Source organism: Kogia breviceps, chromosome 9 (assembly GCF_026419965.1).
Source record: "Kogia breviceps isolate mKogBre1 chromosome 9, mKogBre1 haplotype 1, whole genome shotgun sequence".
NCBI lineage: Eukaryota > Metazoa > Chordata > Mammalia > Artiodactyla > Physeteridae > Kogia > Kogia breviceps.
The window spans coordinates 71,596,189-71,621,000 of record NC_081318.1 but is presented as its reverse complement, the minus strand read 5'-3'; the positions used below and the strand labels follow the sequence as shown (position 1 = coordinate 71,621,000).

General features: G+C 37.7%; 1 protein-coding gene and 1 pseudogene across 17 annotated transcripts in view; both read right to left on the bottom strand.

Moving 5' to 3' along the window:
* The window catches only part of HDAC9 (histone deacetylase 9), a 1,021,922-nt gene that overhangs the window by 337,935 nt on the left and 659,175 nt on the right, over positions 1 to 24,812 (bottom strand). The gene's annotated exons all lie outside the window — the stretch shown is intronic.
* Positions 7,200 to 8,118, bottom strand: LOC131762917 (BTB/POZ domain-containing protein KCTD5 pseudogene; annotated as a pseudogene).

The window sequence follows — 24,812 nt, the reverse complement described above, 5'->3', positions numbered from 1 at the left end:
GCATACATGGTCTTTCTTTTTTCAGGTGATTTAACTAGGGACTTGGTTTTGATTGGTTACTTTGCCAGATTGTTATTCAGGGACATTATGTCAGGCTACTGAGATGTGTACGACAACCTTTTCTATATGAAGTGGCCTAAGGCCACTATGCCTGAATATCATCAGTCTCCTCCTACTGATAAAAGTTGCAAAGTACTGTCAGTGAAGAGTTATTATGCCCTTACTTTATAAATTCTTCAATCATGCCTAGCATGACATCAGTGTCATTGGGGCCTGGGCCTTCCTAAGCTGTGGGGCATAGGCATTGCCATCTATTTGGAAAGTGGGTCTCTATATATAGGTCTCTGTATGGCAGGTACAATGTTCTTGCTTAGAGTTAAATATTTGGGAGTGGCTTGCTAATGGAGATTATGAAATGATAAAGCCCCTGGGTTGAGGAGACTTCAAGGTTCTATTTTTTTGTGATAGCAGTGATTTTTAATTTTGCTTCTGTTTGGTTTTATTTTGCTTTCTTGTTGCCACTGTTCAGGGACCTATTTTACGGCTTCTGGGTTTTCACTTTGTTCTGGATGGTTACCGTTGCTTCCAGACATATTACTCATTGTGTGCTATATAATCAATATCATCATGCAATTTCAGCAAAAGCAAATACAGAAATCATAAATTATAGTGTTTAATCTTTGAAATAATCAAAATTATTTGAATTAGTTTAATAAAAGATATGACCTAAAAATAAAGGAAAAAGGATCATGAGAAAATAATTAGAAAAAATATTAAAATTCTATTTCTAAAGCCATTTCTTTAGAGAATATGTTCCTCCTCGTTTGGCATTATGAGAATATTGAATTTTCTTTTTGGTTTGCAGTGCTTTGAATTTAAGAAGTCTTGCTTTAACAGAAAATTAGAATCATAAATATCCCTAGAGGTTATCTTGTAAGATGCCAAGGGCTAGAGGGAATTTACATGTTTAAAGTCTTTGTATTACAGTATGGGTGTAGAAATACTGGTTAACTTTAGACTTTTTAAAGCTAAACAAGCATGTTAATAATTTAAAAGTAGCTATTAAAAAACAGAAATAACATGCATAACTTTAAAGTAGAGAAACATTTTTAGAAAGAGACAAAGTGAAGACACAATCAGTCTAAAAATAAATGGAGAAAAAAATGAAGCACTGAAAAAGCTGTACAAATATAATTCACAAAATAAGATGCTACAAATTCCCACATATCACTAAACACAGTTCATGTGAATGTACTCAATTTGCCAGTTAAAAGATGAAGACAGTCAAAGGCTATATTCTTTGGCAGACCAAGATTAAATTAAAAGGTTCTATGATATAAGAAAATACTAACAACACAACAACAAAAAGACATAAAAGTCTTGTGCAGCCCTGTTAAAACCAGATGAAATAGACTTTATGGGGAAAATATTAGAGACCATATAAAGACCATATAAAGGTATATATAAAATAATACAGAAGTTCAATTAACCAAAAAAAATTCTAAAACTAATAACAGGGGCTCAAAATGTAAAAAGCGTAAATTGACAAAACTATAAAGAAAAACTATAAAGAAAAATCAGCATCATGGAAGGAGATTATAACAAACGTATAACAAAATGAGTGAGGTTACAAAAGATTTGAATTAACACAATTCCTTGGTGATATAATGAAACTTGCAGCCAAACATATTCTTTCAAGCACACATGTAACAACTGCAAAATTGACCAATACAATAAAGGAGGTGTCAACAAACTTTAAAGAATTAATATTTAAAATGGAATATGATTCAGCCTTAAAAAGGAAGGAAATTCTGACATATGCTACAACATGGATAAACCTTGAAGACACCATGCTAAGTGAAATATGCCAGTTACAAAGGACAAATACTGTGTGACTCCACTTATATAATACACCCAGAGTAACTAAATTCATATAGACAGAAAGTAGGATGGTGGTTGCCAGGGGCTGGCAAAAAGAGGAAATGGAGAGTTATTGTTCAATGTCTACAGAGTTTCAATTTGGCAAGAGGAAAAATGTTCTGGAGATGGTTCGTGGTGATGGTTGCACAACAATGTGAAAATACTTGATTGCCACTGAACTGTACACTTAAAAATGGTTAAACTGTAAATTTTCTGTTACATATATTGTACTGAAGAAAAGAGAAATTAATATTATTCAAATCATATATGAGGACCACATTATAGTCAGCGATGTAAACTAGGTAGATGAAAAGATACACTATATTCTGTGATAGAATCACTAACATAAAGATAACAGTTCCTCCCAAAAGAATCTATAATTTCTGGAATGTTTCAGCTGATTCTAAATTTTGCATAGGAGAGCAAAGGCAGAGAATAGCCAAGTGAATTTTGAAAATAAAGAATAAGTTGGGGAGATATGCCCAACCAGATATCTATACATACTAAAAACTAAATTATTTCAGACATATTAGCACAATAGATTAATGGAAGAGAATAGAGAGCCTAGAAGCAGACCCATGAGTATATGGAAACTTGTGATATATAACAGAGATGATCTACAGAGTAGCAGGTAAACAAAGAATAGTCAATAAACGATGTTGGGAACACTGGTTATCCATAAGGGAACAATGAATTTAGATACCTACCTAACACTACATGCAAAAAACAACTGAAAGTGGATGAAAAATTTAAATGTAAATGCACAATTTTTAAATTTTTATGGAAGTAGATGGAGAATATCATTCTAAAATTGAGGAAGGAAAGAAATTCAAATACTTCTGTTTATCATAAGCCAGAAAAACGCAAGCCAGAAATTGGGTAGAAAAATTTGCAAGACATAGAATAAGGCAATGTTTAATGTCTACGTTACCGATATAACTCCTAAAAATAAATAGGAACAGAAAATGGACAGACAGTATGAACAGGAAATTCCCAGATTAAATAATAAAATATTTCAATAAATCACATGAATAGAAAACCCTCACTAGTAATCGGAAAAGTGCAAATTAAAACCAACCTGAGATACCAATTTATACTCATGAGATTGACCAGAAATTTACCAAGCATTACAGAAAACATAGAGTAAGAGAAACTCATAGACTGCTTGTAGGAGAATAAATCATTATAACCACCTTAAAGAACAGTGGACTAATATTTAGTGATGGACAGTAAACCTACAGTATAAATGGTGAATGAGTGAAAAAAACAAGCAAAAAATGTATATGAAGTCAATTATTTAAGTTTAAAAATATGCAAGTTAATATCATTGTTTAAGTATATACAAATATAATAAAAATATAAAGAAATGCACAGGAAAAATAAAAAGCAAATTCAGAAAAGAAGGAATGGGAGGAGGATGAAATAGGAAAGAGATACATAGTAAACTTTATATATATTACGTTTTATCTCTCAAGCTGGATGTTATGGATGTTCATTATATAATTTTTATTATTTTTTCTGTATATGAATACATTTAAAATAAGTGTAAAATGTTTAATAAATTGGCACATATAAAACATCAATAATATTATAACATAAAATTGGTTTTATTGAAAACACTAAGTTTTTGTAGGGAGGGAACAAAGATTCACTGGAAAATACAAAAAAGAAAAAAATAAGAGAAAAAAGGAATAAAGAAAAAGTAAAAGTAGGTGAGAAAAAAATAAGTATGAAAAATTTTTTTTAGTCAGTTTAAGTATGCTAATTTACTTTTAAGGTCATATATTCATAAGATATAAATTAATTTGTACTAGATTTTTGCACTGATTGATAAATGAATACAATAAAATGTACAATTAAGTATATTTTGTCTTTAGAATTTCAACATATTATCATTAAATTCATCTCAAAGAGGAAACAATGATACTGAAAGGACTGAGAAATTAGTGAAGAAAAATGTAAACTGGAAACTTGAAATGATTTGGAACAGAAGAAAAAACAAATTTAAATGTGCAAACTTTAAGAAACTATCAAAGAAACATAAAGACATTTAAAAGCAATCATTTCTAAGTACTGATAATATGACTTATTGTTATTTTCTTAATATTTTGCCTGACCTGTATTTTCCAAATTGCCTAAAAAACAGCATTTTAAACTCTATTTTTACAGTTATTTTCAAATGTTACACTTTATTGTGATATCAATATTTTAAGTGGTTAAATATGCTAAGGGGATTAGAATGGATATTAATTTGGACTTGGAAAAAGAGAGAGTACTAGATACCTGTGAACAGAAACCCGACTGCATTTTCATACTCTCAGTCCTAAACCTAGAGCCCAGAACACAAGGGCTCACTAAATGTTGAGAATGTATATATTATATCATAGAAATATAACTGCTTCTAGTCTAAGATTAGGGGGAAAATTTGACTCTCTAATGTATTTGACTGAGCTGATAAATCTACCTAATTTTTGTCAATGTAATTTAAATTTCTTGTTTTCTTTACATTGTGTCAGAAAACACGTTGGTAAACCCAAACCCATCAGCAACTCTAGGTCACTAAGATTTTCTCTAGTATTTTGTTTTTAACTCACCAGTGTATTGGAATAATCATTTTATCCAACTAGAACCATAGTTAGAACACAGTAATTGAGATGAAGTTTCAGAGAAAGTCTACTCTCCTGGAGATGTTATTGGGTGTGTACAAGTAATTCAATATTATCTTGGGGCTTGAAGTAGGGGTGGGCCACTGGTTGATGACATTTGGCTAAAAACTGGTATAGTGCCGAATAGAACCCAAATATGGTACCTGAGAGCAATGGTCTCTGAAGATGGGAGTACACATGCATCCAGTGAGTGCAGAAGAAAATAGCAGAGGTGCTACTCCTATTTAATTTTTAAATAAAAACACAGAAAGCAAATTAGCTATATTAATATTTGATATATGGATAGACAGTAGCATTTACACCCAGTCCCTGCATCAAGGGTCATACAGCACAAACTCTCTGAGATATCCCAAGTTAGGGAGGAGAGCCCAATTTCAAACCTTAATACACAGCTACAGTAATCAAACCAGTGTGCATAAGGATAGACATATAGAATTGGAATTGAACTGAAAACCCAGAAATAAACCCTTCCATTTATGGTCAACTGATTTTCACCAAGGGTGCCAAGACAATTCAAAAGGGAAAAAACAGTCTTTCAACAAACGGAGCTGGGACAACTGCATATCCACAGGCAAATGAAACTGAACCACTTCCTCACACCAAACACAAAACTTGAACCACTTGCTCACACCAAATACAAAACTTAACTCCAAATGGATCACAGAATAAATACAAGAGCTAAAACTATAAAATTATTAGAAGAAATAGAGAAAGAAGTCAATCTTCTTAGATATAAGGCCCAAAACAGTGTCCCCCCCAAATACAGATATAATCAGAAGTAAAAACTTTTATGCTTCAAAGGACACCATCAAGTGAATACACAAATCAGAGAGAATATCTGCAAACCATATACCTGACCAGAGACTTGTACCCAGCATGTCTGAAGTATTCTTATGTGTCAATAATAAAAAGACAATCCAATTTAAAAATGAGTAAAGTTTCTGAATAAACGTTTCTCTAAAATACATCTACAAATGGCCAATAAGCATATGAAAAGATGTTCAACATCATTAGCCGTCAGGGATTTGCGAATCAAAACCACAATAAGATGCAGCTTCATACCAACTAGAATGGTTTACCATAAAAAAGATAGGTAATAACAAGTGTTGGTGAGGATGTGGAGGAACTGGAACTCTCACACACTGCTGGAGGGAAGACAAAATGATGCAGCCGACTTGAAAAAGTTCTGCAGTCCCTTGAAAAGCTAAACTTAGAGCTACCATATGACCCAGAAATTTCAGTAATATGCATATACCTAAGGGAAATGAAAATATGCCTCACAAAAACTCATACATGAATGTTCATATCAGCACTATTCAAAATAGACCAAAGTAGAAACAACCCAAATATCCATCAACTGATGAATGGAAAAATAAAATATGGTATATCTATGCAATGGAATGCTATCCAGCCATAAAAACTTTTTTTTGTTTTGTTTTTTTCTCATTTCCAAAACCACAATCATAGTTGCTATTTTCAGGGGAAAACTTAAGTATTAAACTGCAAGCTCATAAAATACAAATACCTAAAAAAGTATAAATATCCTCCTAGAATAAATTTTATTGAATTAACTCTTAATATCTTCGAACCTTAAAAAAGACAAGCCTATGTATTATGCCAGGGTCGTAGATCAAACAAGGGCAAAGTGGCCGGCAGCTCCCCACAGGGGACACCCCAAAGCCAACGGCAGGCCACCCTCCTCCTGGGGCTCCACTGGGGAGAAGTGGTCTGCTGGTGTTTCAATGTGTCCTATAGAAAAGCATGTTATAAAATGTTGAGGCCAAACATTTATTATACAACAGACCTTACAAAGAGGAGGACTTAAGTCCTAGGTTCTGAAGAACTTGGTTAATCAGGTTTGGGGGGATGGAAAAGAAAAAGGGGCACAGGCAGAAGTCTCCAGAAGTATTTGAAACTAGACGGGTCACAACCTCCAACCTACCTGCAGGCCGCCAGGGTGATCAGTGTGCACAGCTCCCCTGGGAAGCCAGAGGTCAAGAAGCAAAGAGCTACTCATCTGGGCCAGGTCCCCCAGACTCTTGACAGTCCACACGACTCGGTGAGCCCTCTGTTCTCGAAGCATGCACACACAAGTTTTTCTAGGAATCCAGAAGTCAGGCCCCTGCCCCGACTTCCATCCCAGTCCAGACAGAGGCATATCGACAGGGCTACCAGCCCCCTCAGGAGCCTGTGGGTGGGAGAGACATGGCCGAACTTCTGTCTCCCTCCCAATGATGTAACAGATCATTCGAAAACGGCGTAACGCTTGCAGGCATTTCTAAAAAGTACAAACACTGGGTAGTCTATGGACCCTGGGAAAGAAGGATGCAAAGGTCTCTTGCCAGGAAAATACACAACTGAGAAGCCTTGACTGTGATTCCAGGCTTGGGTCCCAGTGGAGGAGCCTGGTTCTGAAGGAGGCCTGGCCCCAGAGCACAGGCCGGGGACTAGTGAACGCGGAGGCCGCCTCTCTGAGGAGCATCTCGCAGAGGCCGGGAGAAACCGCCACCTGTTCCCACCTGCGAGTCTGACCGCGGACCAGGACTCAGTCCCCGGAGCCACAGTGCTGCGGCCACTGCCTACCACGGAGGCCCACGCTGCATGACGGACCGTTTATGTCGCACCAAGAACGTCGCCTTTAATGATTTTTGGTGATTCGGAAGCTTCAGGCCCGGGCTGAACTTGGAAAAACCGAGGAAGGGCCCCCAAGGAACGCCCACCGCCAGCAGGCCTCCTGTGCAAGGGCGCATGCGGCCTCGGACGGCTGGTCCCGTGGCTCAGCACCAACTTGAGAGGCAGAAAAGGACTCACACCTGGATCTCCAGGTAAATCGTCAAACGCAGGTCTCTTCCCATGGCCAGACTTCCTGAGAAGGTGGTTCGCTGCATCTTGGGAAAAGATAAGACTTCTTCGGCTGTCAGCCCTGTGCTTCTTACATCGTTCTTGCAAAAATCCTGCCTTTCTTGCTGGGCTCACTGTGGTGCCGGACAGCGAGTGTTGCAGCTTTTTAGAGGGCACGCAGAGGAACTCGGCCTGGTCTCCACTCCCCCAGTTGCAGGAAGAGCTGATGCAGCCCAGGTGCTCTAATTCCCCGCCCTCATACGTGGTGGGCGCCACCTGCGTGAGCGCCTCTTCAACTGAAGCCGGCGGTACGCATGCTTTACCCGCACCTGTGATGGTCTGCTGTCCCATTCTCTCTGTCCTTTACAAGTGTCACTAGTGAGGTGATGTGGTAAAATTTCGCTTCCTCCTACACTCCTTCCTCCGCGAGGTCTTTGTTAATGACCAGCTTTCGGCGACTCAGAGAGTTTTCAGCACGGGCCCCAAACAGGTGCGCTCGCTGTGGGTTAAATAGGCACCGGTTGCATCCTTGTCCGAGTCCAGGTCGGGGTCAGCCTGCCACGAACGTTTGTAGGAAGGATTTCAGGTCCCAACAGTGCATCTGAGGGGTGGTGAGGAAGTAGGTGCCGCCTACGTTGGACGCGACGCGAGACGCTGGGGCGGGAAGCCGGGCGCTGCTGCGACTGCGCATCTTCCCCCCACCAGCGCCCCCAGGAGGCCTCTGGAGGCCCGGAGTGATTCTCCGTCAGGATCCCAGCAAGCCCCGCCAGAGCGCCACAGAGTACACGTTGGTGGGTGGCGGGGAGGAGGCAAAGGTGGTCAAAAGGTACAAACTTACAGTTATAAAATAAATAAGTCCTGGGAATATAATTAATATACAGCATGGGGGCTACAGTTAATAATACTGTATTGCATATTTGAAAGAAAACGTAAGTAATGAAGCACTGGTGCATGCTACAGCATGGATGCACTCTTGAAAACATTATGCTAAATGTAAGAAGACAGTCACAGAAGACCATGTGTTGTACAATTCTATTTACGTAAATGTCCAGAATAGACAAATTTATGGAGACAGTAGATTACTGGTTCCCTAGAGTTGAGGCGGGGGCATTGGGGAATTATTGCTAATGGGCACAGAATTTCTTTTGGGGGTGATGAAATTGTTCTAAAATTGACTGTGTTGATGGTTGCACAACTGTGTGAATATACTAAAAGCCACTGAATTGTACACTGAAATGAGTCAACCATATGGTCTGTGAATTACATCTCAAAAAAGTTGTTAAAAATAACACTATTTTCATCATAGTATAAAAGGTTACCTCATAAGATAAAATTTATTTACAGATCATGTTTATTTAATTTTTATCACACCTTTCTTAATTTCTGTTTTTGTGCATGCTTTGTAATATATATAATATATTGATGTAGTGGTACACTTATATATTTTGTGAAAATGTATTTTATATTTCTTTGTATATCTATATAATGATTATGTGTATAAGTACATGCTAAAATATTTTTTATTGTTGTGATAAAAAGAATTTAGACCTATGCATAAGAGTTGAAAGGTGGAGGGCTCCTTTTTTGTTAAGTAAAAATTTGATAAGATAGAGGGTGCCTTTAACAAACATGTAAGACTTTTAGTATGCCCCTTCTCCCCCAGCAATGGGCAGTATTTCTGAATTCTAGTATGCAAGAGTGGCACACAATCCAGGAGAAGGTGGATTAATAGCTGGATTAATAGTGAGGTTACTGCTCACTGTTTCTTTACCAACCTTCCTTCCAGTGCCAAGTGGTGGCCCCTTGTAGCAGAGGTCAGGCTCAAGGTAGCTGACTTATTGCTCCCATGTACTCACTGGTTATTTCCAGTGAGGTCAGGTCAGTCCCACTCCCTTCTTCTTAGGTTCTTCTCCTTCCAAACAAGAGTCTTTGTCTAGCATATTTTTTCATGCCAGCAAACAACTATACAAAAAAGCACAAAGGAAGGGTACAATTTTGTATATTAAAAAATATCCTCATTTTCAAATAATGAGGAATCAATAAACAATAATATGACTCACAAGGCAGTGCTGTGGGTATCCAAATACTACAAAGCTTTCAGCTAAAGCATCAGCAGCAGAACCAGGGAACTGATTTCAGGTGTAACCAGTGTTTGTATATATGCACAGTGGGAATGTGTGTGGTGTGTAGTTAACCTGTGATTCTGGATTGAGGCTTAAAGATTTATTCTAATACTGCTATTGACCTGCTGTGAAGCTGAACCTATTAACATCGTTCCTCAGCTGGGTAGAATGTTGGTAAAACTTACTACCTATGTACAGAGTATGTAAATTGCTTCAGATTCACTTATAGATATCCTCAGATATGAGTTCCAGGAGAAAATAAATTACTAACTCATTTGCACTATATCTGCATTTATATATGCATTATATCTATTTTCACAGATATAAATGCACTATATATGCATTTATATCTGTGAAAGGCTGGTTGCTTTAGAAATATTTAAGACCCAGCCACTTTGGAGCAATCTTGGAAAATGACCATTTTAAACCAATGGGGATTTTACTCCACTACAGAAAACAAAAGAAACCACATTTGAATTTTGAAATTAAATAAGTAACAAGTCCATAATGAGTAATTTATTTCACAATAAAAAGTAAAGAAAGCAAGTTACATTTTTGTTCTTTTATTTGCTTTTCAGCTTCTACATTTTTACAATTGCCTGTAGCAAAAAAAATGTTCAAGAGAGTGGTTTGAAATTATTTTAATTACATAACAGCCCAGAGGAAGATGAAATTGTGCAATGGCCTAGACTAGTATCCTCTGTCTGGTTGGTAGCCAGTGAACAGTACAGCATGAACAATAGAGCTCTGGTCTAGAAATAATAGCCTGAAGATAAAGAAAAGGGAGAAAGAGGTTTCTTTTGACCATGATGAATCTCTTGAGCATTTCCTTTCTTCTTCCCCTTTGATTATTAGAGTCTAGATATAAAACAGCTCATAAGGAGAGAGATGACAAGGAATATAAATCATTGCTACTTAAGAAACATGAAATAGATGGATTTATGTTGGATAGGTGTTCTCAGTCTAAGATCTCTGGAAGAATTCTAGTGGAAATAAACCCCTGAAGTTGTGTGCAAAATTGTATGAGTATGTGCATGTGTGAATTTTCTGGAGACACAGTCATAGCTTTCATCAGAAAGGTCCTTAATTTTTTTTTAAAAAAATGTTGTGAATCATAGCTCTAAGAAAAAAAATGCAGGAAGTGCCAAAATAATATCCCACTAGCTACAACTTCTGGGTGTCTCTATTAATAAGCCAGTTTTAACAATATGTTGTGAATGGATTTTTTGGAAACCCTTAGGTTCAAACATATCACTAGTTTGGTCAAGTGAGTAGGATCAGAACTCTTGCAGAATCAGGCTTTAAAGTTTTATACCCTCATCTCTCAGCCTGAGAAAGTACCTTATTGAACTCAACATTAAAGAGAATCACCATATATCACCACTCGTCTCCAGATCCAATTGCTTGTGTGCAAATTACCGAAAATGTCAAATTCCAGAATATGTGTATCGTTATGTCCATTTCACTTTTTCTCCCAAAGCATGCATGGGTCAAAGGCAAGGTATTCCAAGTCTCATGTCACTGAACTAGAGCCAATTACTGGTAGCTCCCTGCTAAGATATTTGGCTAACAAAAACAGAAGGAGAAAGAATACTGTTTAACCTGTATTCCTTTTGGTATTTTACCACATGCATCCTCTTAAAGCAGAAAGTTTTCTGCTTAAAATAGACAAGTGTTTAAGGAAGCACACAGCTTAACCTGTAGCATGTAAAAAAGCATCTTAAATAGAATAAACACTTGTCACTGTAGGTTTAGAGCTGAAAATTGCTGTTTCCTCCACAACTAGACCTTTAACGATAATCCTAGGGTAAATTTGCTAAGATGAATAAAACATAGCACACCTCCAAATTTGATGTTTAATTTTTGAACAGAATGCCTTTGTAAATATTTACTCAAACCTAAAAATAAATGTCACAAAAAAGCCACTGGAATTTAAAACAACTCTGTAATCATTTCTTGACTTTGGTGGAATTTATTTAATTTGTTCATTCATTCACTGTACTAAGAGTCTACTAGATGTTAGGCACTGTGTCAGATACTAGAAGAAACAATGGTGAACAAGACAGATAACAGTCACTCGCCTGTGGAGTTTACAGTCTAGTGAGGGAGACAAATAGTCATCAAAGTTCTGCACAAAGAGATATAAAAGAGCAACCAAGGTAAGGCCTGAGAAAGGGTGGTATAGAGTCCTGATTTAAGGGAGTCAAGAAACGCTTCTCCAAGGAAGGGATATTTGAGCCAAAGGATGAAGGATGAGAAGGATTTAAGTTGACAAAGAGAGGAAGGAGAATGTTCCATGTGGAGGGAACAGCATGTTCAGAGTGGCCCTGACGGTAGGGTACCTGTTAAGTACCATGGAACAGGTGCAGGTCAGCGTGGCTATTCATAATGAGAGGAGGCCGCTGAGGCTGAAGGAGACGTTCTATCTAAAGAGGCTGAATGTTAATCCTAAGAGCAATGGCAAGTCAATGAATAGTTTTAAGCTCCCAAGGATTTGGGCCTGGGGATTGGGCATTTAGTGGAGCTGGTTGATAAGAACAGCTTTGTATTTTGGAATGATCGTTCCAGCAGAATAATAACCTGTATTTTATTTAGGGTAGATAACTTAATTTTCAGGCACCTTCTTTAGCAAACTAAAGTTCATAAAAAGAGCATGGGATTCAGAGTAAATGTACAAGTTTCATAATGGTGTCTCACATATATTGAACACTACGTAATGTTAGCTGTAGTTATAATGGTTTGGTCAGTTTCACCAGAGCATATCCACAATATCAGACATCATTTGGAATTAATTCTTTAACCTTGTAATGTGAAACTAATAAGTAGGGCAATGTTTGTTAATAACATTCTAATGGTATATAAGAAGGCCTTCCCATTTGCCGCTTGAGATAACAAATGACTACTTAAGCAGGTACAATCATCTTATTGCCTGTTGTAAGAATTTTTTGTTCATATCAGAAATGACTATTTTCATACAATTTAAAAGCAAAATTATAATACTTCTCAATTCCAAAAAGTTTTCCCAGTTTTCTTTTTACTCTAGATCTTCAATGATTCTATATTCCCTGAGATTGTCCCATTTGTTACATTTAACTCATTTAAAATGTTAATTGATCAGCATTTATCCATTCCTACTTCTATGAATATAGACCAATAGATTTCTTTTTAAAATTCAAAAGGGGATACAGCTATAAGTATCAGCAAAAAACATTAAAACGCCTACAAAGAACAAATGGATAATACAATATTAGACAATGCTTAACAATTTAGTTTAAAATCTTGTCTGGTAATTTGGCTTTAGTATAATGGAATCAATTCTAAATAGAATGAGCAGAGACAAAGTACATTCACTAATATAAATTCCTGGCTTACATGAATAAACTCTTCAATTTAAAAGTTATTTTATCTCTCTGAAAAATTTAAATAATGTTATGATTATTCACATTTATGCACATACTATACATTCAGAATATTAAAAATTGTTATTGAAAAATTATATTTATAATACAAACCTGAAAATATGCAATAAATATGAATGAGATATTAAAAGCAGTTATATTCAATTATCACCAAAGTTATTATATTTGATTTATGTCAATGAACCTGCAATACCCAGTGTTTACCAGTGTTATTTTTCATCTGCTTGATTCTTTCCTTTTAGGCTTGATTCTTCAGCTATAAAGTAAATAATAATAATATTTGTTCACAAGGCTAAAAGAGTTCTTATCACTTTTAGATGGTAAATTTGTTATTAGTTATACCCAAGAGAGATTTAAAATCATGCTTTTAGTAAATAGTAGTTATTTTTAAATTGACAAAAAAAGAGGCATTATTGTAAATTTGCAGAATTGGTAAATATGGCATTCTACAATAGCTCCATGGACTGCTATTAGCCTGTCCTACAATGATTCCACCTGCCATAGTCCAGTCCTTCTCTAGAACATGGGGTTCGAAGTAAGGTTGTTGGAGGAGGTTGCAACAGATGAGTGAGGAGAAGAAAACTGAAAGTGTCTGGTTAATGAAAAACCTTGTTAACCATTTTTAGGAATTTTAACTTCATTCTGAAGACAATGAGCACTCATCGGTACATTTTAATCAGTGGAAGAACATGATTATATGTGCATGTAAGGAGGACCTAAGGGATTCAAAGACTGGCCTTTGGCAGAGCTGATGAGCCATGACCAGTGGGTCAATGGGTAAACCACATAGCCTTCACCTGCCCATTGTTCCCTGTATCCAAAGGACCTTTGCACTGGTTGATATGAATTTGCTTTGTGTTTGTTTGGTGAAGGGAAAAGGAGGAAGTCTGGTGAGATCTGAGAGAAGAGATGGGAAAAGACGAGGAATAGAGAAGGGCAAACCAGTCTGCTCTTTGGCCCTCGTGAGTGGTTATTTGAGTTCCAGGAGGCCAGGCTTCCAGGTAGAGATTGAATGAGCTGTTTCCCTGTGAGATTTAGGTCACAAATGCTGTTCTTTTGTGCCTCCTGCGGCAAAATGGGGCATAGAATTTGAAGGAGGCCACTGTCCTCATTTCTGGCTGAAGATAAAATTGAGGGGCTGAAAGCAATGAAGAGCCATTTGGCACTCTGAGGACTGTTAACGCTTTGAGGACCTGGGAGCAGCAACCAAAGTGCGGGTGGTGGGTGTAGACATGACAGATCATAGCAGGTGCTGGTGGTTCTCAAGTGAGCAAAGACTCATTCCTGAACACATGTGAGACTCCCTCAAGGAAAACCCAGAAGTACTTGAGAGGCAGTGAGTCGGGCTCTTTTTCCAGAATGACGGTGCTAGGGACTCTCATGATAGCAGAAGGTGGGTACTTGATGCTAATGTGACCTAATTTGTAACCACTGGCCAGACTCATGGGTTACAGATGAACCCAAGGAGTCAGACTACCAGAGATAGGCATAATCTTTTTAAACGCGGTCAGAGCCAGGATTGCAGCAGTGGGTCGAAGAGAGGAAAATGGACCCATGAAATATTTAGAAGACCGAATCCACAAAATTTGATGAATTGGGAAGATGATTACGTGGGGGAGATGGGGAGCAATGATGACGAGCATGGGCTCTGAAATCAGACTGCTTTGGGTTTATCATTCACCAGATGTACAATGTTAGGTAAATTACTTAACTTTTGGAAATCTCAATTGTCCCATTTTTTCAATTTGTAAATTTTGAATGAGAATAGTATCTACCTCTTAGAGATTTTTGTCACAGTTAAATGAGATGATCCACTAAAAATATTTAGCACAGTGCTTAGCACATTCTGGGTACTCAGAACATATTAACAATTATTACTATACCTGCAGAGAGTAATCAAATTACAAGTAAATAAAATTGTTAACATTAGAAAGTCCAATTTGCATACCAGTTTCAAATGTATGTTATTTACAAGCATTAGTTTTAAACTCATATGTATTTATGTGAATAAATAAACACATGTACATAAATATGTATAACTGGCTAACTTTACCACTGAATAGTTAAGCAATAAAATGTGCTACATGGACTTTTCTCTCTATTCTGTGTGCTCTATGTTGCTAATTAAACTCGGTGGTTTTGTTAGAGGTATGCCTTATAATTTTTCACTTTTCTTAGCTCATCAGAGAGCATTTGACGTACTTTCAACTCCTAGGTATGAAGCTAGTCATCTATTAAATGGACAGATATATTTAGACGCTCTCTCTAATATGCTGACTACTGATAGGCTAATATTCTGAATATTTAAAATCTTTTAGGCTTTGATTATACATTAAGTGTTTCCTCCCAGAATATGTATGTGTATATATGTATGCATATGCATTTTATATGTGTGTTTGTATACATTTGTGCATGTGCCTGTGTGTATAGGCATGTGAAAATAGCAGTTTGGAAGTGAGATTATAAAAACTTGCATTCAAGATTTCAAATATGCAAATAGATATAAAAGTAATATAAGAGGAAACATTAACAAATTGTGATCACAAATATTCAAAATCCTTTATCCCTGATCTCAGGAGACATATCTGTGTCTAGGAGGGCCCTGGCAGAACCCCAACATAAGTCTTGGGATGTGGTAGGGAACAGAATCACAGGACAAGGAAGAGTCCTATTATTTGTACAATAATCTTTTAAACTCCCCCATTTGCTTCTAAACCTGTGAGGGAGAGGAGTCCATCTGTTTCGTTCTCTGTTAGATTCTCGAATCACATATTGTAGTGCTCAAGAAATATACACTGAATTAAACTATAGTATTTGGAATTTCTAAAACCGAGGTATATTTTAAACTTTTGATCTAGTTCTTTAAAGAAAACTTGTTAAATCGATCTAATTTAACCCATTTTACCAATGAGATAATTGTTTTCTAATGTGAACGTGACTTGTTCAAGATATAGAGCAATTAAGTGTATGGAACTGAAACAAGATCCAGTGTTCTTTTTGCTTGGTGTGCAGTCTGTTTGAACATCTATGCTATTTTCTTAATAATATTTCAAATTATATGCATATGTGTGTGTGTGTCTGTGTGTGTGTGTGTCTGTGTGTAAAGAAATTGACAGAGGGAGAGAGAGAGACAGAGAGGGAGGGAGACAGTATTTTAATCTACATGAAAGTTTTGTTTGATTGTATAAGCGTTTCTGCATTTTACATATGACCAGAAGTTGTGTTTTCACTGTCCAGTGAGCATCCTAGCAGGGAGAGTCCATGGAGACACCAGCTGACCTCCACTCTCACCTCCACATAGTAATCCTTCATCCCTAGAATCTTACCTCCCAATACCCCATTCTTAGCCCAACCTCCCATTATTCAAATTCTCTCCCTCCCTGTCTCCCCCTCCTCCCATTTGTAGGCTTCATGGCGACCTCCATTCCCTTCAGCTCTCTTCTGGCTTGATTTCCGTCTCTTTATTTCCAGCGTAAATTCCATTGTTTATCATGCCAAGCACTCAAAATAATGATGTTTCTGCAGGGCCTCCCCCTAAATCTACAACCTTCTGATCAGTCTCACTATTTACTTTCTTAATTTTTAGATTAATGTTACAGAGTGCTGCTAGAGAAAGCCACATGGTTACAAAAGTAGGTGCCCTTAGTTCAAAACTCAGTCTTCGGCCTCAGCTGGTCTTTCAAGTTAGCTGGAAAATCTGTCTGTGTGTCCCAAGTCCCCTGCCTCCCTCTTTCCCCTTAGCAGCCCTTCCAAATCCCCATCATTCTCCATAAACCCTTGACCCCACTCAGCAAATGACCTCACCTTCTACTTCACAAAGGAAATAGAGGCCAACAGACAGCAACTCCCTCAACTTCCTGCCCCCTCCTCTACATTCTTATCAGCACCCACATCCATCCTTACCTCTCTTCCTCATTATTCAGTTGAAGTGATGTCTCTCCTCTTAGCCAAGACTAATCCCACCACCTGTGATCTGGATTCCATCCCCTCCCGCTCCCTCAGGGACGGGCTCCATCAATCATCCATGCTCCTGTATCTACAGCCTCTCAAGGTGCAAAGGCTCTCTACTCTCCCCTCAACAGACAAAAATGCTCTCATTGCTTCCAACTCAAACACAGACACACAGACACACACACACACACACACACACACACAGACACACACACACTCCTTAACCCTCCCTGTATTCTCTTCAAGTTACTGCAAAACTTTCTCTTCTTTCTCAGCCAAGCTTCTTAAAACATGTCTTCCCTCTGATTTTAAAGGTAATACACACTCATTTTAGAATATTCGGAGAATAAAGATTTTCAAAGAAAATTACCCATAATATATACCACCCAGGGATGACAACTAATATTTTTAGTTGTCAATATATTGCTAATATTGTGGTTTTGTTTCTTTCGTTTTATTTCTCACTACCCGTAAAAAAAAATGGGCATCATACTGCACAAAGGTTCACATCTCGGTTTTTTTTTGTCACTTTTGTTACCATTTTTCCATGGTCTTAAATACTCACAAACATGTCTGCTAGTGGTTGTATATTATTGCATTATATTTGTAACCATTTAAATGCCTTCTTTATTAGATTGTTAGATTTTTTTCAATTTTTCTTTTCTATAAATAATCATAAACATGCTTCCTGAAGACAAATCCATACTTTTTCTCTCCTCCCATTCCCGTCTCTGCCTAAGACAATCTATTTTCTACCTCCTTCCCTTGAGACTTCTCTCATTAAAGTTACCAATGACTCTTTACCAATGTTAAAGAGACTTTTCTGGTTTATCTCACTCAGCCTCTCTGAGGTACTTGACATTGTTAGCGATGATTCCCTTCTCGAAACCATCTTCTATCTGGCTTCTATTTCCCTTGGAAAGAAACCATCTTCCCGCTTTCCACCCTTCTAGTTCCTCACCATCACCCCCTTCATTCTTCTTCCTGGCCTTGCCTGTGAAAGTTTGCTTCCCTGGAACTCCATCCCTACCTCTTGGCTCTATCTCTATACTCTCTTCCTGGGGATAACCAATGCCTCATCCTTCATTCTCATATGTGCTGGTTTCAAACCTGCACATCCAACCTTTGCTTATCTCCTCTAGGGAGACTTTTCTCCCTCTCAGTCATGCACTCTGAATTATTTCCATTTTCTAAGCTCTTATGGCACCCCATACCTAACTGTATCATGGCATGTATCGCTTTTAATTTAAACTGTTGGTGACTTGCCCTCCTCTTTTCTGGATTTCTCAACCTCAGCACTATTGAAATTTGGGGCCAGATAATTCTTTGTTGTAGGCCTCTGTCCTGTGTATTGCAGGATGTTTGGCAGCATCCTTCACCTCTACCAGCTAGATGTCAGTAGCAACCTCCCCGCTGTTGTGGGAATGCAAAATGTCTGAAGACATTGTCAGGGTACCCTGGATACAAAATCTCCCCCAGGTTGAGAACCGTCGTGCTAGACTGTGAGTTTTGCAAGTGTAGGACCTGTGTATTCATCACTTTTTGCCATCACCCAGCCCAGTGTCCAGCATGTAAATGATTCAATTTTTATTCACCCACCAAGCAGATATCATATTATTAACAAGTTTCCTTAACCCATGGTGGATATTAAAAATTGGCAAAGTCCTTAACCTCAAGGAGCTTACAATTTTGGAGGAAAGAAATGAGTCTAACATGCAGTCAGCACGCATATGGAAACTTAACTATAGAAATGCAATGTTTAGGTTTTCTGCAGCAATTTGGAAATTTATTACAGTTCAGGGAGAGGAAAGCAAAAAAGGAAAACTTTCAGGACAGCAAGACCTTTTACCATATGTGAACAAAAGACCTGGTTGGCACGGAGGCAAAGAGGGATAGGATGTTTTCCAATCATATGGGAAAGACTGGGGAAAGGTTTCAAACAGATGAATTAGGGTCTAGGTCTTCAAGGACACAAGACTGCCCAGACATCAATGAGATTATTCCTTTCAACGACAGGATTAATTTAGCTACTAAGTGTAGGTTCATGTTTTGCTCCAGTGAAATACATTATAATGCCTAGCGGTATAAAATGCTTTAAATTAATTCAATTCAATTAATAAGCATGGATATATAAGTTCAGTTAATCATTGGAATACAAGATGCAGACCTATTTAGATAAGCAGAGGTGAGCAAATGAGAGGAATCATACTCCACACACTCCAGCTGTTCTCAATGCGGGAGTGAATTCTGCAACCCAAAGAACATTTAACAATGCGTAGAAATATTTTTGGTTGTCCCAGCTGGTGAGGCGATAGGGAAGAGGTGCTACTGGCATCTAGTAGGTAGAAGTGAGAGATGTTGCTAAATACTATAATGTGCAGGAGAGCCCACCACAACAAAGAATTACTGAGCTGACATTTTGGAATGTCAGTAGTGCCTAGGTTGGGAAACCCTGTTCTACCCCATTCTTATGGATCCACAACACCAATTAGCATGTTAAAGGACCTAGACTCCTGTAGTTAAATAAATAAATAGATACATAGGTAGATAGATAGATAGATAGTAAATTCTGATTTAATGTCTTTAAACACAGGATCTCACCAGGTTATTCTATCATGAAACCTGACAATATATTAGATGTATTGGGTAAAATATATTGAATAAAATAAAAATACATTATTTAAAATAATTTCACCCACTTTTTATTTTTTAATGTGACTACTAGAAAATATAAAATCACATATGTGGCTTCCATTACATTTCTATTGGATAGCACAGATCTGTCCATTTCTTCATAGTAATTAAAAAGTATTCCAATAAGAACCAGCTGTATAAAAAAAATAAGTAAAATTCTAAAAATCCCCCCCAAAGAATTATTCTATTGTCTATAAAATGTTGAAAGCCTTTTAACCAATGGAAATTGATCTTTTGCTCCTCTTTATCCCTCTATCTTAATTTATTATACTGTAGTTTAGTAATTAACTGCTAGTCATAGGTAGGCTATATAGACTGTTAAAAAATTGTTATCTAATCTGTGTATATGCAAGAGAATACCCCTCCTACTGCTGAGATATATAAAGTCAGGTTTAGAGTGTTTCATCAGCTATTGAAATCACTGATGTGTTTAGATTTCAGGCAAACTCGACTTTCTACTTGTTCCAAATTCTATTTTTGTCTTATTTTTGAAGTACCTAAAAGGAATAGAAAATCATGGTTGAAGCAGAGGAGAATGTCATTTGTGAATATCCAATTGTCACCCAAGGATGTGGCTGTCATTGAGAATGTGTCAACCATTCAAGGAGAATCTGGACCTACAAATGCAGTTAAGTAGTTAGAATCCCTTCTTAAAATTTTGGACGAAAAAATGGATTGCAGTAAGGCTTTATGTAGTACATGGAAAAATGCTAACTCTTTAAAGTCACAAAAGGTAAGGAGACCCCTCAATATTCCTAGTATTTTTAAACAAGGAATGTCCCAAATCTTCCAAAGTCAACAAGTCATGGAGGAAGAAGAGGATGAGCAAAAGTAGGGGCAGCTTAAGAGCTTTGCCTTTGCGCCCCTAAGACTCCCATTTTTCCATGTGTGGCAAGTTAGATCTTGCTAAGGCTGTGCTTGCAGGCAGGCCAGGAAGAGATTGCAGGTGCCACTGGGTCCTAATGACAGCAAGGACACTCCTGGGCTCTGGAGAGGATGTAACAGATGCTACATGCATGGAAGCAGGGTATGCTTCTTGTTTTAAAGGGCTGTTTTTGATATCGTTTCTCTCCAGCTGCCCTCCTGCCCCAGCCCAGGAGTAGCAGGGTTGCCACATTAGTCAAGGCAGGACAAGGTCAGGGTGTGGCCGTGGCCGGGGTATATGTAAAGGAAGTGGCTAAAATTAGTAATGGACTGAATGTGTGCCTGTGTTGTGGAGAAAGGGGAAACAGTGGAGGAGCAACTCCAGATCACATCTGGATTGTTCTGTCTGGGGGAAGAAGTAGGAGTATAACTGCCAGAGGGGAGGGAGAGCTCTGGGGGGACTGAAGTCACAGTCTTCCCGCCTTTTGTGTTCAGACCTGTCTGCTAATCTCATTGCAGTGTTTTGTCTCCAACGCTTACACTCTGGAATCCTTTGTAAATATGCTATAGTATTTTATGCCTTAGCTCATTAGGTCTTGAAAAATTGGATGATAGTAAAAAGATGGAATTGCGAACATACCAGTGTGTGCCTCTGTGTAGAAAAGTGGGCAAGAACTTCAGACAAAGCAATGCCAACATAGATTTGTTCTACCATGTCTTTATCTTCTTAAAGATCTCTTATTAATTTGCACAGTTGGACATCTACCAATGGCCTTTTACCCTCACTGTAACTTTTGATGTATTTTATTTAATTTCAAAATTAATTATTTGTGCATCCTGATATATGAATATCTATTACCATGTGATGAAAACAGGAAGTCAGGGATATAATTACATACAGCTTACAAAATATCAAAATACCTTACAAATATCACAATTTGTTGGTGTTCTCTGAGCTTCTGTTCAGAAACAAAACATTTAAAGTATTGTTTTATAGTGAATGAACATTAGAAAATCAGAATTGTGGGTTTTTAACTAAGAAAAAATATATAATATAGTCAGAGTATCTGGTTCTCTTTCATTCAATTTAGAGAGTTTTAAGGAAAAAATAAAATGAAAAAGGTTTTGAAGAAGAGGTCATTGAAACATGTTATCTACTGTAAAATAATATTTTCTTGAATTCTTAAAGCATTTGTGATTCAAATGGAATAAGTGTAGGATTCAGACAGTATGTATATATTTCAAAATATGTAATTGTCATGCAAATGGAATAAGTGCAGTATTCAAATGGGAGGTAAGGATCTCAAAAGATGTAACTTTACTCTTGTAGCAGGCAGTGCCTATCTTACAAATGGATGTTTACAGTTAGGCAACAGCTTCCTAAATGTTAGGACAAAACCACAGTTTTTGTTGCAAAGGGTAAAATGTGGGCAGAGATTTTTGATAAATGTCAGAGTGAAATGTTAATTCTAATTGTTCCATCGAGTTGTCCTTGATTTGTGACAGGTTTGTTACTATGCAGATTTCCGAGCTGCCACCGCGCATGTGGGGATTTCACCTTGTGAAGTAACCCAGATACACACTCTTCTCCATCTCACCTCTTTATTCCTAATTAGCTTGTCCCTGGGTTCTCTCAGGGTAGCATTACGGTTGTCCTGAAGTGTTTTTGATTCCGACGCACTGACAAATTAAGCCAGCTAATGTTTAGCGAAAACACAAATTTAAGTCCCAGAAACGGTAAGGCCTTATAGGCGGCATCCCAGACTGTCGCCGGCTCTTATCCTGTTCACCCCGTCCATTTTCTGGAGGTGCTGCAAGCACCGCTGTATCCATAAACTCCCTTAAGGCTTTTGCTGATGTGTTTTAAGTTCTCGTTATAGCCCCAGAGTGCCTTTTCCTTGAAGTAATAATAGCACTAGGGGCAGGCAGAGCAAGCTGGTTATCAGCATGCAACAAAATTTAGCAGTCTCTGAAAAAGCAGACACAGGAAAATTGGAAGGAGGAGGAAACAGCCATGGAAAGATGGGTCTGGCACTGGCGCCAACAGCCCGTCCCCTTGACTCAGGCCAGGAACGTTCAGACTAACCCAGAGTCACCCTCCCGGTCTTCTTCTTTGCTCCCAAAAAGCCTGACATGCAACTTATCAGGAAGTTTTCAACTGCTTTCAGTAGAAGAAGTCAATAAATAGTCAAAAGAAAGAGTGAAAAAAGGAGGAGGAAAGGCAACTAACACTGAAAATTTCTACAAACCCTTTGAGTTGCCGCCTATTTAACTCCACATCAGCCCTGTGGAAACACAGAAAATTAGAGGATTTTGCTCAAGGTTACAACAGTAATTAACAGAGCCAGAATTTTAACCCAAGTCTGTCTCCAGTACACATGCTCCTCCTCCCAAGATGGGTGTAGGGAAGTCGTATTGACAGGATATCACAGATCTGTGGGAATCTAGAATGTCTCCGGACATCTAATGGATGTTCCTTATTGATTTCATATATGAACTAGGCATGTTATTGAGAGATGCCTTTATCTACAAATTACCCAGGGTTCTGTCTTCCCAAGATGAGAAGACAATTTTAATTGACTCTAATAAGGGAAAAATTACAACTTTGAAACAGCTTAGCATTCTCTGTTAGGAAAAACATATATATATATATATATATATATATATATATATATATATATATATATATATATAATATATTTAAAAGCTGCTAATAAAATCACGAAGCTGCCTTCATCTAAAACTACATGTAATCAGTGGAGTCTCATAGTAGTAGTGTACGGTAAATTGTATTTTTTTAAACACATGGCATAACAGGGTAATTTCTGTTTATTTAAGAGATTTAAAAATGTTTTTCTGCTATGCCAGATCACAGTTGTGTTAAAACACATGCATTCATTATTCTCCTAAGAAGCTCAAATGACTAGAATGACAGGGCAAAGCTGGGAGAAGGTCTAATTCTCTCACAGGGTTGGGATTTTTGTTTTGTTTTGTTTTTGCCTGAAGAGAAAAAAAACACTATGCCATGTTTCTTTTCAAAAACAAGTTTCTATATATTCAGGTGTATTGACCCTCCTGTGAATTTTGCAGAAACATAAATGAAACAATTATTAAAAATTTAAAATTAGGTCCTGTATTTGTCTAATTGGAATGGATTTCAGAAATTAAGGAGACGGTGCTGGTATAACGTAGCAGTAAGGGCCCCAGTGAATCACCCTTTCTATATACATGCCGTGAAATAGCCCCCTCCCATGGTGACTCTGAGCTTGGCCATGCGATGCGCTCTGACCAATGAGATAATAAAAAGCAAGTGTGATAGAAGCACACACTTGTAAAGTGCTTGCCCACTGGGGCATGGCGCTTCTGGGTGCTGAGAACCCTTGTGTCACACTGTATGAGCAGGCCAGGGCTAGCCCCCCAGAAGATAAGAGGCCATGAGGAGAGAGACCCCAACATCCCCAGCCATGGCTGTTTTCCCAGAGGGACAGGGAGAGAGGCCATCCTAGACCACTCCACCCTAGCTGAGCTGGCTTAGAACAGAAGAACCACCAGCTGATCAGCAGATTTATGAGAAATAATACGTGTTAACCCTTTTAAGGCATTGTGTTTTAAGCTAGTTTGTTACAGAGCAAAATGTAACCAACTCAATACTGTTCCACCAAAAATGTAAATACAAATCCAACTAAGGCTTAGAGCGCTTGAAAACTGTTCCTAGCTCACAGAGCTAAGAAACGACCTCACTCATCATCTTGATAAATACATTAGCTATCTCAGTTAATTTCAGGAAACTAAATTCTAGAAAGACAATCCCACGGTCACCAATCTTTATGCCAAAGGCTACAGGGGATGCGGAGAGGTTTCAGAGAGTGTCAAGTTAAGATAATAAGGACAAGGCAGTTCATTCATAAGACTCTGTGTGTTTCACATAAATTCAAAGACTTCAAAAATACTCTTTCTCTCTGTTTCTCTCTGTCTCCTGTCTGTCATTTGTCTCTCTCTCTCTAACATACACGCATGGCTGAGCAAGTAAAGGAAACATCCAAATTCCCTAATTGCTCTAAGACCTCAAAACGTTCAGAATTGGTACTTCTTCATAAAGGAGACACTTCTTCTTGTAGCTTCCAATGCCAGGAGAAGCTTGCCTGTTACTCTATCACCATCATCTGTGAGACTTATTTTTTGAAATAGGTATTCTGGCGATTCCAGAAAAACATGGTTTTAAAGAATATTTACTAACATGAAACAATGCTAAATAAAGTGGATACAGAAAACAACCCACTTTATAAGATTGCACATTTAATATGAATTCAATTTTGTAAGGATTCTATGTATTT